General features: G+C 42.8%; 1 protein-coding gene and 1 non-coding gene across 4 annotated transcripts in view; one reads left to right on the plus strand and one right to left on the minus strand.

Annotated features, from left to right (window-relative positions):
• Nucleotides 1–13,746, plus strand: part of CLIP1 (CAP-Gly domain containing linker protein 1) — a 128,126-nt gene that overhangs the window by 21,822 nt on the left and 92,558 nt on the right. The gene's annotated exons all lie outside the window — the stretch shown is intronic.
• Nucleotides 688–817, minus strand: LOC142430130 (small nucleolar RNA SNORA76). Its single transcript, XR_012780600.1, has one exon. It is a non-coding gene; the product is annotated as a small nucleolar RNA SNORA76 (small nucleolar RNA).

A 13,746-nucleotide genomic window follows, 5' to 3' on the forward strand; every position in this document is an offset into this window, starting at 1 on the left:
CTCTGCCTTCTAAGGTTACCATGATTGCCTTCTCTTATCCTAAGAACATTTCACTAAGTTAATTTTTTATTCAAGAGTTTAGATTTCAAAAAGAAAACGTTTAGATTTCTGTACTTGTTTCGTTACAGTTGTGTTATAATAGCATAGGAAAGATGAGTGCTGCATACCTAAGGGGATTTGGACTATCTGGTTGTCAGCTCTGTTATCAGTGCCAAGAGGACAGCTGCTTTATATTCAGCTTGAAAGGTAAGGTCTAGACAGAGCCACTAGACATGTGTGGCTATTGAGCACTTGAAATTTAGCTAATATGTAAAATACACAATGCATTTCAAACAGCTAGGAAAACTACATGAGACATTGTAATGGTTTCAACATACTGATTATATTTTGAAATCATATTTGGCTATATTGAATTAAGTGAAATGTATGATTTACATAAAATCCATCTTATTTTTAAAATGTGATAACTAGAAGATTCAAAATTACATTTGTCTCACATTGTATCTTTTGGACAGTGCTGGTCTGTAAATATAATAGTGTCTATAAATCTAATTACCTAAATTAATATTTAAGTTCTTACTATCACCACTCATTGGTGCTAGTAGTGGAACAGTTTGCCCATAATTTCATTGGTCTAATTCTTTAAAAAAATCATTTATTCATTTATTTATTAAAAACATTTTTTTTCCATGTTGCTCGTGGTTAAAAGGGCCGCCCGCAGGGGCTTGGCGGCCCCAGTTATGCGCCAGCACTTGCTCTGGCGCTGCAGCTTAACCCCCTGCGCCACGGGCAGGCACGGCGGGTTCAAAGGCAGCGCCCAAGAAGAATAAATTAATTAAAAGAAAAAAGTTTTTAAAAGAAAGCAAAACCTGTAAATAGATCAAAGTCTGATTTTTTTATCTCTAGGCGTGTCCTTCAGTCAGGTCCAATTGGGTACCATGGTTTGGCCCCTGAGTCTGTCTTTTGTACTCCCTAGGGGGCTCCCTGCTCTGCTCCCACGGTTGCTCTGCTGCACGCTTTTAGTGTTTTGCCTCAGTGTCACAGGGTCAGTGTAGGGTCAGTCCCGGCCCTGAGTCTCCAGTGTTGTCCCCCTTAGGGCCCTGGGCCATCAATGGACGGTGTGTTTTATAGTGGGATCAGCCATATTGTACACTCTGTCCATTGGCTGTTCAGAGCGGGGGTATTGTCCTCCAGGCCTGATGGGCCAGGATGTGCTCCACTCTCTCTTTCTCCCCCTTCTTTGCTCCCATTTGCTCTAATCGAACATGCCCCTAGCTGCAGCTTCAGTGCCCTCCTCTCAAGTAAATTCTTCTGGAGTGAGGGGCAGTTGTCCACATAGCTGGTATGGGGGTGGTCTAATACTTTTAAGAGAATCCAGGCCTTGAAAACCCTCTATTACTGTCACCTTCCCTGAGTGTCTGAACAGTTAGTTGAAAACCACAATATTGCATCATTGCTCCTTTTTGATGTTGAGTCACTTCCGCAAACTTTTTCTTTGTGCCTTCACTGTGAACCAAATACATTTTTTGCTTCTTTACTTATTTTGCTGCTGTTTGAGAATATACACAGCAAGACATACACCAAGTCTACAGTCTCTACTTATAGTTTAGGCACAGTGATTACATTCAAGTGGTGCAACCATGCTCTCCCGCCAAATAGGGGTCTACACACTCGGCTAGCGGCCATTCTCACCCTCCTTGTGTGAGTTGTCCCTCCCTCATAAAATCACTGGCATCTGTCCTGCTCCCCAAGGTATGTAATTTCTGGAGCTGCCTGGTCAGTTTGATCCCATACAGGTAGTTCTTTAAAATGCATCATGCCAAAGAATGTACAGATGTGCTTTACACAATTGATGTATGTATGTATGGATTGTGATAAGAGTTGTATGAGTCTCTAATAAAATGTAAAAAAAAAACTTCAAAGTGCAAGCAATAGGGGAAAAACAAAACAAAACGCATAATGCTTAAGGCTGATGTTGTTTATTAGTTAAAAGTAAGTTTGGTTTTAAGATGACCTCGGGATATTTTGGTTTAAGGTTTAAAGCAGTGGTTCTCAACCATCCTAATGCTTCGACCCTTTAAAACAGTTCCTCATTTGGTAGTGACACCCAACCTTAAAATTATTTTCGTTGCTATTTCTTAACTGTAATTTTGCTACTGTTATGAATTATCATGCAAATATTTGATATGCGGGATGCATTTTCATTGTTACAAGTTGAACATAATGATTAATTACAAAATTTTGTCGTGTAGCATGGGTAACAGTCTCCACGCCGGGTTCTCGTATGTGAGCGTAACTGCGTGTGCACAAACCTGCCTGGAGGCGGATAGAGGAGTGGTGTCTCGTTCCTAAGACCATTGGAAATACGTGTTTTCTGATGGTCTTAGGCAACCCCTGTGAAAGGGTTGTTTGACCTCCCCCCCCCCATAGGGTCCCAACCCACAGGTTGAGAACCGCTGGTTTAAAGATTATTTCAGAGCAATCATTTTAGGGGTTTATCCAATTTCCACGACTCTAGAAAGTCAAGAGTTGATGATTGACATTTGAAATGCTCTTCTGCATTTATCCCCTTTGATCAAAATTCTTCAATGGAGTGCTTGTTCAAAACATTCAGTAATGGTAGCTGAGCACCCTCCAGTTCTGGTCTCCTCACAGAGGAAGCAGTTGTTCAAGGAGGCACACATTCCATACTGTCTCCTCTTCCTGACTCTCCGCCCTCTGCTGCTGGAGGTGAATAAGAGACCAGTTATTGTGGCTCAGCTGACTAAGACTCTAGTAGCAATCAACTAGGAGGTAGAATTGAAGCACTAAGCATCTAGTCAGGCCACTTCATGATGGTCTGTGCAGTCATGACCTTAGACATCCAAACCAAAGAACCAAACCCTGAGAGGAGTTTTGGTTGTACAAAAACAGCTACTCTTAAAAACAAGCAAGCAAACAACCCCCCTATCTTTCACACCTTTGCCAGTTCATCTTTTTATAGGTATATAGCTTATTGAGAGCCATTAAAATATTTGGTTGTGCAGCCCTACCTTTAATCAATGCAAAATTTCCATTACTGTTAAGCATCTTCCCCTCCCTTTCTTTCCCCTGGTAACCACTAATACACTTTGGTCTCTATACATTTTCCTTTTCTTGTCTTTTTATATGTAAAAAAGTAAGGTCATCTACCTTGAATGCTAGCCTTGTAGGCAGCGTGGTATCACCCAGAGGCCGCACCAGAGAGACTCAACATAGAGGCCCAACTGAGTGAACTGAGCCCTGCTTCCAAGCTGCCTGTACTCTTAGACTGAGACGGGGATACTCTGATGGGAGAGGAAGCAAAGAGGGGCTGTCCCAGGGCTGTGGAAGTGGTGGTCTCTGGACATTGGATGGAACCCCTGGCTGGGTGGGTGTCCAATGGAAAGGGACCCGGAACCACCATATATTTAGTACCTTGATGCCCCCTTGCATTGATATAATAGGTTTTGATCTGTTGGGCAGAGATCTGCACTTGAAAGAATTGTTACTGGAAGCTTTCCTCTGGTACCAGTTCCCATGCTCACTGTAACCAGAACTCAATTCCTTGGGAGACTGAACTGTGCAGGGCTACAACTCATGGGGTGCACCTCGTGGTGGAGCTGTACTCACATAGACTACTCATGTTGACAGTGGGGTGTCTTGAGTTCTGTGTCAGTGGAAAAATTGCTGATGGTATCATAGCCATGCAATTGCCTCATACCCCAGGTGGATGATTGGCAGTGTTTTTCTTTTTTGTATCTTTGGGTTTTGTTCTTCTGCCTTTTGTTTTGTTTCTGGTCTTGGTTTTATTTTTTGTTTTCACCTCTGTTTGTTTGCTGGTTTGTTGCTGTTGTTGGTTAAAGTAAACCAGAGTCCTGCATAACCAGTGGACAAACAAATGGATTCTGGGCTTCCGGTTAACTCTAGCCCCAATCCAAGGACAGTTAGTTCCAATAACATGGCCCTGCTCGATGCTTGCCTTCATGAGAGAGTAGATGCATAGAGATAATAATTGATGGAATGGTTTATCGGGGATGGGGAGAAAGTGGGAGATAGGCAGGGTGAGGGGATTTGGGGAGCAAGAGAGGGGAGAGAGCACTGGAACTGATTGTGATTATGTATATACAAATCATTTAAAAAGCAACTTAATCATGGAAGGATAAGGCTTCTGAATACTATATCAAGAAAACCACTTAAAAAAGTGTTGCTATAATGTGAAAAATGTAGCCAATGTCTTTGAACAATATGTGTAGAAATTGTTTAATGGGATATTAATTTTGCTATGTAAACTCTCACCAAAACACAATAAAAAATATTTTTTTAAAAAGTAATGTCATCTGATATTGATCCTTTTGTGATTTGACTTTTTTCAAAGCTCAGTGTAATATCATCAACCTCCAATCATACTGTAGCGTGTGTCAGGACATAATTTGTTCATATGGGCCACAGTTTGTTTATCTACTATCTGGCATTTTAGGGTGATTCTATCTTTTGGCTACTTGAATAATGCAGCAGTGACCATTGGTGTATATGTCTTCTTTAAAAGGAAAAAAAAAATCTCCTTTTAAGTCTTTTGGGCATCTACTCAGGAATGGAATTGCTGGGTCAAGTGGCATTTGGATGCAAAAACAAATTTTATCCCTGGCCTGGAGTAACTTAGTCACAGTGAGATTTGCAGGCGAGACAGGATAAGCATGAGTCATCACTCAGCAATAGAAGGTCACAGGATGGCAGTGGTCCCAGGAAGGGGAAAGGGAAAATGCCCAGTTGGGGGGAGAGACCCCTCCAGCAGGTGATACAGTTGCTTATATATTCAGAGGCCTTTCCTGTGCCTTTGAGGGGCATGGTCACATAGCTTTAGAGCATGGGGCTTGAGTGTATAAACAGCATAGCCCTGGGACCCTTGAGGCATGGCTGGGGGTTCAACTCTCATCTGGGGTCCTCATGCTCATTTCAGCTGGTGTTCAAGATGCTTTTAAATTGGCCTCATGCAGGCCTCTTGACTTACTAATGATTTTGAGAGTCTGTTTCAGTCAAGAGTGAAGAATATATGTAAATATTCTATTTTTCTTGGGCTAACCTTTTCTAGTTTTTCTTGTATAGACAGAAATATTAATATGAATGGAATTGAAAGAGGGGGCGAGCGAAAGAACTCAAACAATTTACCTTATTTTAGTGGAAACATAAGCCCGTTTGGAAAACTACCAGGGTGTTTTCAATGGCTGGAGCCCACGGGGATTCAGGTTACGTTGTGCCTCCTGTGTTAGGGGGTGGGGAGTAGAAGTGACACAGCATACAACTGACCCTTATATAACCATGACTTCAGGGGACAGGATTTAGCTGTGAATGAAGCTCTCACAAGACACAGCCTGTGATTTTTTTTCTGTCAAGCCAATCAGCTCTGGGAACAGCTTTCTCTAAAACCAGACTTTCCGTCACTCTAAGTGCATCTGCCCCTTTGCCTTCTGTTAAGTGCATAGACAGACAGCATCGAGAATTCTGAAGGGGCCCAGAAATCCCAAAGTGCAGCAGCTCTCTGCAGGTAAGCCCCTAGTCTGTCTGGGGTGTAGTAGGGCCAAGTAGGTTTCCAGACATCCACCCAGTCCATTTCTGGGGGGCTGGACATTCACCTCCCTTCTGGCAGGCTAAGTTCACCTCTATTCTTTAGCTTTCCTCTGCCTCTTATGGGAACTTTCAGATGTAAATAAAGGAGCTGGTTCTTTTTGCTGCTGGGACACAATGCACTGAAAAGGTACCAGGTGAAGAGTAGATAGGTGATTTGCAGCTGGCAATACCATGTCTCCTGGACGGGTGCCAGGAGACACTGCTTGTTTGTTTGAAGCCGATCTGATCTGGGCTCCCATCTTCACTGATAGCACGGAACTCTTCCTTTGGCAAGGTTAGATCCACAATCACGTTGGGTCCACTTTTGAATCCTTGGGCTTTTGTGTCTAGAGTTTGGATTTGAAATTCAAAACAGGTAATAGACTCACAGACGATGGAGCTAGAAACTAACTCCATTAGCTGAGTCTTCACCAGCATCCTCAGCTGTTATTCATGGAGGTTACTGAGGTCTGGAAAGTGAGTGAGTTCCGGTCATCCGGAGGGGACACAATGCAGGTGTATATTCACAGTCTAGCCCTCTTTTTTTTTTTTAAGCTACGATAATATTTTAAGAAGAGCAAGCAAAGCCTTAAGAAGTCTTTGAAGTGTTTAGTGAAGTCTTTGAAGTGCTATTCTTTCATATTGGAACATAATTTGCCGCAGACTTGCTTTGGGGAACTGCTTGTTTTGAGGAACATTTTGTTTCTGTAGGAGGCTGGTGGTGCTGTGGTTAAGCACTCAGATTTGGGGAGGCAGAGCCCTCGGATTTTTGCAGAGGCAGTGAGGAGCGAGTCAGCATCAGAATCCTCATTTGTGATGTCGTCAGCATGACATCACAGCCAAGATTACTGAAAGCATTTGCCTAAGCTTCTGGCAGAACATGGGCTTCTGAAGCTTGGCCTGATCCCACAGACATCATGAGGTACCAGTTTTCCTTGTGCCAGGTTTTGCTTAACATTTCTCTAACTCTCTATACATTTAAGTAGAGAAATTGACATTAAAAAGATGACACCCACTGCTGTCTATTTGGTGTTGACTCAGCCCGCTGTAGGACGTAGTAGAAATGCTCCCTAGGGTTTCTAAGGCTGTACTTCTTCACAGAAGCAGACTGCCTCACTCTTTCCCTGGTCAGCTGCTGGTGCATTCTAACCACAGGTCAGCAGCCCGTTGCTTAACCCTCTGTGCCACCAGGACTCCTTGAAATTGATATCAGGCCCACTCTATTTGACTGAAGACTGTTCTCTGACAGGACACTAAAAAGCAGAAAGCGCATGGTGACCATAATTATGTTTTCTTTTTGAACGTGTCTTTACCTTGGAGTGACTTTACCTTTAAGGTGACTTTTTACAAAGGCATTCTGTACAGGCTGGCAAACTTGAAAATTGCTAGTTCAAAGTGAATTTTAGTGCTGGGGAACATGTTTAGGCACTCCAGACCAACTTCTGTTATTTAGAAATATTTCTGTGCTTTTAGCATACACACGTAGGCACATATGTGTGTAAATATAAACACATACAAGGGGGCCTCAAAGAGTTTGTGGAAAATGGAATAAAAAGATAATGGAACTTTCCCGTGAGCTTTTGGAACACCCCTGTATGTTCATCTGTAGATGGACTAGAGCTGAAATCTCTCACTTTTGCATTCTGGTTCCCTTTGCTAGGCAGACCTCGTTCACAGAAGCGAGGTTAGTTGAGGTGGCATCTCAGTGGCAGTGGGTGTTGGCGGGGACTGATCCCACATGCACTTTGACAGAGTATGCTGAAAGTTCCTGGGCAGCTGGACCAGTCGTGGCACTTTAGTGCATGGTGTGATTTCCGTGTGGGGACACTAGGTAGCTTCACCTCCAGACTTTGGTATTCATCACTCAGGTCGTGTTTGTTTTTGTCTTTTTCCCCACTTCAGGGTCTTGTTACGTAATTCATTCTTCTACTGGTCACACACATTTTTCTTTCCTTGGATCTTTTGAATATTCTTACCTTTGTGAGGCGATTTTATAGTGATTGTCTATTAAAAAGAGTAAGACAGTAAGCATTGTCTATTAAAGAGTAAGACAGTAGGCGCTCTGTTTTGAGAAAGCTGAAGTCTTGGACTATCGGTCCAGCCTCTGAAATTTTGTTGGTTTAGAATGGAGGCAGTTTTATTTGTAATTTTCTGTTGAAATAATGTGAAGTGAGAGAACTTATAGCTGAGAGTGAATGAGGAGCTTGGTCTTTAGAAGTAACAATGACTGACATTTGTGGTGCTCGCTAGGTGGTGGAATCGTTCTAAGCATTTAAAATGTACCCCAGCTGCTGGCACTTCCAGGCCATAAGACTGCAGTAGCTTACACCGCAGACAACTGTACCAAGGCTTCACTTTAATTTTTTATTTGAAGGGGAATAGTCCTCTGTTCTGGATTTCATAACTGAGTAAAGCTGACATCCTTACAAAATGAAAGGCATGCTCCTTTTCTGCAGCTACTGAAGAGAATAGGTCTTCCCCCTGGGGCATCTGCTTCTCTGGAAATATCTTGCACCTTCATCTTTACTGTTTAGATCAGATCTCAGAGTTAAATAACAAGGTCAGACTATTGGGTTCTAAACTCTTGTCTATTTCAGACCTGGCTTCTTTGTCTCTTAAAATAGACCTGTAGGTCATACACCTAAAAGTGGTTCTTCCTCTGTCTGTTGGTTTTGGGTGGAAATGTAAGTTTTTTAATGAAAGAGAGTAAGGAGAGATTGTGCACGATCTGTGCCTGGGAACCCTTTACCCTGCCATGCTAACTCGTCCTCTTATTAAAGTTGGTACTTGGAAATTGATCTCCCCCATTGATTCTCCCATTTATAAGAGTAAGACAGAAGTGCAAACAAAATAGTAACTTTAAGAACCAATCCTGAATTTTCCTATCACCCTTAACACAAGAGTAGCTCTTTTTGATGCTTCAGATTGAAGTGTCAAATTTTAGAAACATTTTGCAAATGAATTTTTATGGTAGATAGATGCTTGAAAAATACACTCTAAAATGTACTCTAAGTCTGTTGTATAGATATTTGCTGAATATTATAGTATTATAGTTGGGAAAGCAAGATTTTAAGGCATTGTGGCTGACATCACAAAACAAATGGAATGAATAAAGCAGAGCTTACACATTCACATATACATTTTCATGATAATGTTACAGCCATTAGTAATTTTTAGAACTCGTGAAATTTCCTTATAAACCTTGGTTATACTTTTGCCACATTCAATTGCTGCAGTGCCATGGGAAATAGAAGGATGAACAAATTAATGCCATTAGCTAACCAGGGTAAGAGAAGGTTTTGACAGGAAGTAAATAGCTGAGTTTGCCCTTGAATAAGGTTTCAGCAGATGAAGAGAACTGGGCTTGCAAAAGGCCTTCAAGACTGAGTGGACATCCTAAAGTCCAAGGCTGAAAGGAATGCTCCCTTTGCAGCATGATCCATATCCTCTAATTGTGACCCTCAGATCACTTTTCTAGTCCAAGAGGTCTAGAAAATAAGCAAATTTGCTTATTTCTCACTTTAGTGTTAGATCCACCTGGAGGACTTGTTAAAATACACTTTGCTGAGCTCACTCCCAGAATTTTTGTTTTCTTAGGTTTGCATTTTTAACAAGTTCCCAGATGCTGTTAAAGCATCAACTTTCTTTTCTTTTTTTTTTTCAAGAATACTTAAGTTTTTTCCCCCATCATTTTATTATATTAGGGGCTCATACAACTCTTTTTTTAAAACGTTTTATTAGGGGCTCATACAACTCCTATCACAATCCATATATACATCAATTGTGTAAATCACATCTGTACATTCATTGCCCTCATCCTCAAAACATTTGCTCTCCACCTAAGCCTCTGGCACCTGCTCCTCGTTTTTCCCATCCCTCCCCGCTCCCCCTCCCTCATAGACCCTCGATAATTTATAAATTATTATTTTGTCATATCGCACTGTCCAACATCTCCCTTCACCCACTTTTTTGTTGTCTGTCCCCCAGGGAGGAGGCTATATGTAGATCCTTGTAATTGGTTTCCCCCTTTCCAACCCACCCTCCCCCCACCCTCCCAGTGTTGCCACTCACACCAGGGGTCTTGAAGGGATCATCCGCTCTGGGTTCCCTGTGTTTCCAGTTCCTATCAGTACCAGTGTATATCCTCTGGTCTAGCCATATTTGTAAGGTAGACTTGGGAACATGATAGTGGGGGAGAGGAAGCATTTAGGAACTAGAGGAAAGTTGTATGTTTCATCATTGCTATATCGCTCTCTGACTGGCTTGTCTCCTCCCAGATACCCTTCTGTAAGGGAATGTCCAGTAGCCTACAAATGGGCTTTGGGGTCCACTCCATCCCCCCCTCCCCGATTAACAACGATATGATTTTTTGTTCTGATGATGCCTGATACCTGATCCCTTCGACACCTTGTGATTGCACAGGCTGGTGTGCTTCCATGTGGGCTTTGTTGCTTCTGAGCTAGATGGCCGCTTGTTTACCTTCAAGCCTTTAAGGACCCCAGACAGCATATCTTTTGATAGCCGGGCACCATCAGCTTTCTTCACCATATTTGCTTATTCACCTGCGTAGTCTTCAGCGGTTGTGTCGGAAAGGTAAACATCATAGAATACCTGTTTAATAGAACAAAGTATTCTTGCATTGAGGGGAGAACTTGAGTGGAGGTTCAATGTCCATCTGCTACTTTAATACTAAACCTATAAATATATGTGCATAGATCTATTTCCCCATCCTCATATATAAATATATTTACATGTATTACCGATATATGTACATGCCTTTATTTAGACTTCTATAAATTACTTTGCCTCCTAGCTCTTTCCTCTATTTCCTTTGACTTTCCTCTTGTCCCACTATCATACTCAGTGTTCATTTGGGTTTAAGAAATTCCTCATGGTTACATTACCCTTGATCACGCCCTGCCAGGCCTCCTACACTCTCCTCACCACCGATTTGGATCACTTGTTGTTCCCTTGTCCCTTGGTTTGTTAACACCACTACCTTTCCCCTCACTTCCTCCTCTCCCATGTGCCCCTAAACCATGGGTCCCGTTGTTTCCTCCTCTAGATTGTTCATCCAGCCTATTTTATTTAGACAGGCCTGCGGAGATAATAACATGCACAAAAACACGATAGTAAAACCAAGCAACAATATACAAGAAAACAACAACAAACCAATGACAAACAACCCAAACAAAACACACCATCAAGAAAGAAAAGCTTGTAGTTCAACGACTGTTTGTTGACCTTTAGGAGTGTTTTCTGGTCCAGTCTGTTAGGGCACCAAGCCCTGGCCCCAAAGTCCAACTTCGGCATTCACTCCTCCATTCTCTTGCTGTTCTGTTGCACCCTCTTAGTGTTTTGCCTCGATGTGGCAGGATCAGATGGGGCGCAATTCCTATACTGTGTCTCCAGTGTTGTCCCCTGTAGGGCCATGGGTCAGTGAGGGATGTCGTGTGTCATAGAGGGGCCGACCATGTGGTCCTCTCTGTGGACTGGCTCTTCTGAGTGGGAACATCATCCTCAAGCCTGGTGGGCCAGCATCAGCTTTCTTATATCACTCAATGCTGACATAAGACACAGTGCTGTAGGTAATGTCCTAGTAATGACTTCCCATCTTGGCGCCCAAGTTTGCAAATAACTGACTGGAAACACAAGATTTTGGAAGCCTTTTTGAAATAGGAATTTTAAACCTTGTGCCCCAAAATAGAAAGCAAGGATGAAATAGGCCCAGTCTTTAAACCTCACCCCCTCCCATTCAGTTACACTCTTTGTGTAGGGCCAGGTTGACTAGAGAAACAAATCCAGTGACACTCATATGTGCAAGAACGAGCTTTATATCAAGAAGCTTTATATATCAGAAAAATATCTCAGCCCAGTCCAACTCAAGTCCATAATTCCGATACTAGTCCGTAAGTCCCTTTTCAAGCTCATGCAGCCACAGCAATGGTGCAATGCTCAGGCCAGTGGTGGGGCAAAGTCTTGTGGATCTAATGGAGTTGGACACATCTCCAGGGCTCTGGCCACTATCAAGACCAAACATCGGGAAAATAAAGGGAGAGAGAGAGAGAGAAAGTATGAATCTGACCTCCAGAGAGGCATTTATCTCGGTTGCACCTCCAAAGGAGGTCATCAAGCTACGACCTGGATTGACAGGTTTTTACTACAGCTTTTTACAGGTGCCATGTTGGCACCAAAAAAAACCCCATCACCCTTTTAAAAACTGAGGTCCAAACAGTTTTTATTTATGTAAGTTGTATCTGTTGATATTCACCACATTGGGTGGACTTGAACCTTCAGCCCTTTTTACTAGCAGCTGAATGTATTAGCTGTTTGCATCACCCAGGGCTCTATTCTTTCCATCACTACATTAAAAAAGTGGACTCCAGGACCCAAGTGAGTGAACAAGGTCCCAGGACATCTTTATGCAAGTGAGCATGCAGTTAATGGTCCTTCATCTTTGTTGAGACCTCCAGTCTGCTGGCCTCACCCCTTCTCCACGGTCAGCCTCATCCTGTCTTCATCTCTTCCTTTGTCCAGCTAGATCCCATCCTGCTATAATCTAATCATCATCAACTTCCTTACTCCTCCTTCCCTTTAAAGATTACCGGCCATGTTTTCATTACACTCCACCATCTTTATGTGGACTGTGCTTAGCAGGTTCAGGTGTTTGTCATTAGAAAGAGTCAAGGGGTGAGGAGGTTTAAACTTTAAACTCAGGAGCATGAACCTCCAGCAGTGGCTACTTGGCAGGGCTCCAGAGGGTCCCTGGGAAGCTCCCCGTTGTCTGCTCCAAGACAGATAATATGTGTTGAGCGCCTTCTTTAAGCCACCACAGGCTGTGCCCCTCCTGCTCACCTCACCAGCTGATGAGAAAATTGAGCCGAGTGACATGGGGGAGTGGGGAGCCATTTCCGTTGTTTCTGAGTGGGATGACTGCTCACCTGTCTGCACAGACCCCGTGAGACACAGGTGAGGTACACTAATGTGTGCCTTTTGCGAACTGTTTGACACTGTGTCTGTAGGTCACGTTAGTGACAGAACGCGAAAACCAAGACTGTGGCTGAGGATTGAGTCCAATTCATATCAACCCTTTAGGACACGGGGTTTTTAAGACTAATCTTTCCCGCAGCAGATCTCCAGGTCTGTTCTCCTATGGAGCTCTCAGTGTACAGCTGAGTCCTTGAGTGCTGCGCACCAGCAGGGCTCCCAGTAGAAATGTGTTTACCTCCTCACCTCACTGTGCATAGTGGACTTACAGAGAGGGCTTGCATTAATGATCACATCTCTCTATCCAACAGCAGCTTTTCAGCCACTGGCTGAAGGCAGCAGGCCATTTACAGAGGAGGAGGGAAATCTGTTAGGAAGGGGTGATAATAACAACTACACTAATGATAAGAACTCCCCGACGGGATAATGTGTATAAAGAATGTGATTCCTAGGCGATAAGGTCTGTGTATTATGGTCTATGCATATTGAGAGGGTGGGAGAGAAGGGTGGTGTATCTTCCTTTGGGCCCAAAGCTTTCAATTCAGTGAGCATTAAAAATTCAGATACGCTATTTATCAGTGAAGCCGTTTTCTTTTGGGGGCGGGTGGGGGGGGATGATCACATCTCTTTTGGAATTGATTAGTTCCAATGTGTGACATTAACTGTGCTTGAAACATTAAGTCTAGATGTTGCTTCTTGGTCATTACATTCTTTGGGTACCAAGACTTTGATCTTTTTCTTTCTCAGTGATTGATTTACTTTTTAATACAACCATGACACACCATTTATGAATAATGCATGAAGAAAATTAAATTGGGATATTAAAAAAAACCCAACTTGGTGTTGTTGCTCTTAATGATTTTATTGAAAAGGAGCACAGTTTCCTCCTTCATTAAGTCTTGGTCACACTTCCCTACTTTGGGAATCGTGTAACTCAGATGGAACAGGAGCCAGAAGAATGAAAATTAAAGAACCGAAGTTGTAGAATAAGAATCTAGTGATTGATCTTAGCCCAATAACCATGTGCTTTCAGCATCTGAGGCTTTTGAATGGTCAGGGTTTGTGCATTTATGATGTTAGGTTGCCCCAGAAATGCCCTCTCGTTGCCTCGTTTGGTGGCGTTTAGGATTTCCTTTAGGGAGCACTTGGCCTGAG

The sequence above is a fragment of the Tenrec ecaudatus genome, chromosome 16 (assembly GCF_050624435.1).
Source record: "Tenrec ecaudatus isolate mTenEca1 chromosome 16, mTenEca1.hap1, whole genome shotgun sequence".
Taxonomy (NCBI): domain Eukaryota; kingdom Metazoa; phylum Chordata; class Mammalia; order Afrosoricida; family Tenrecidae; genus Tenrec; species Tenrec ecaudatus.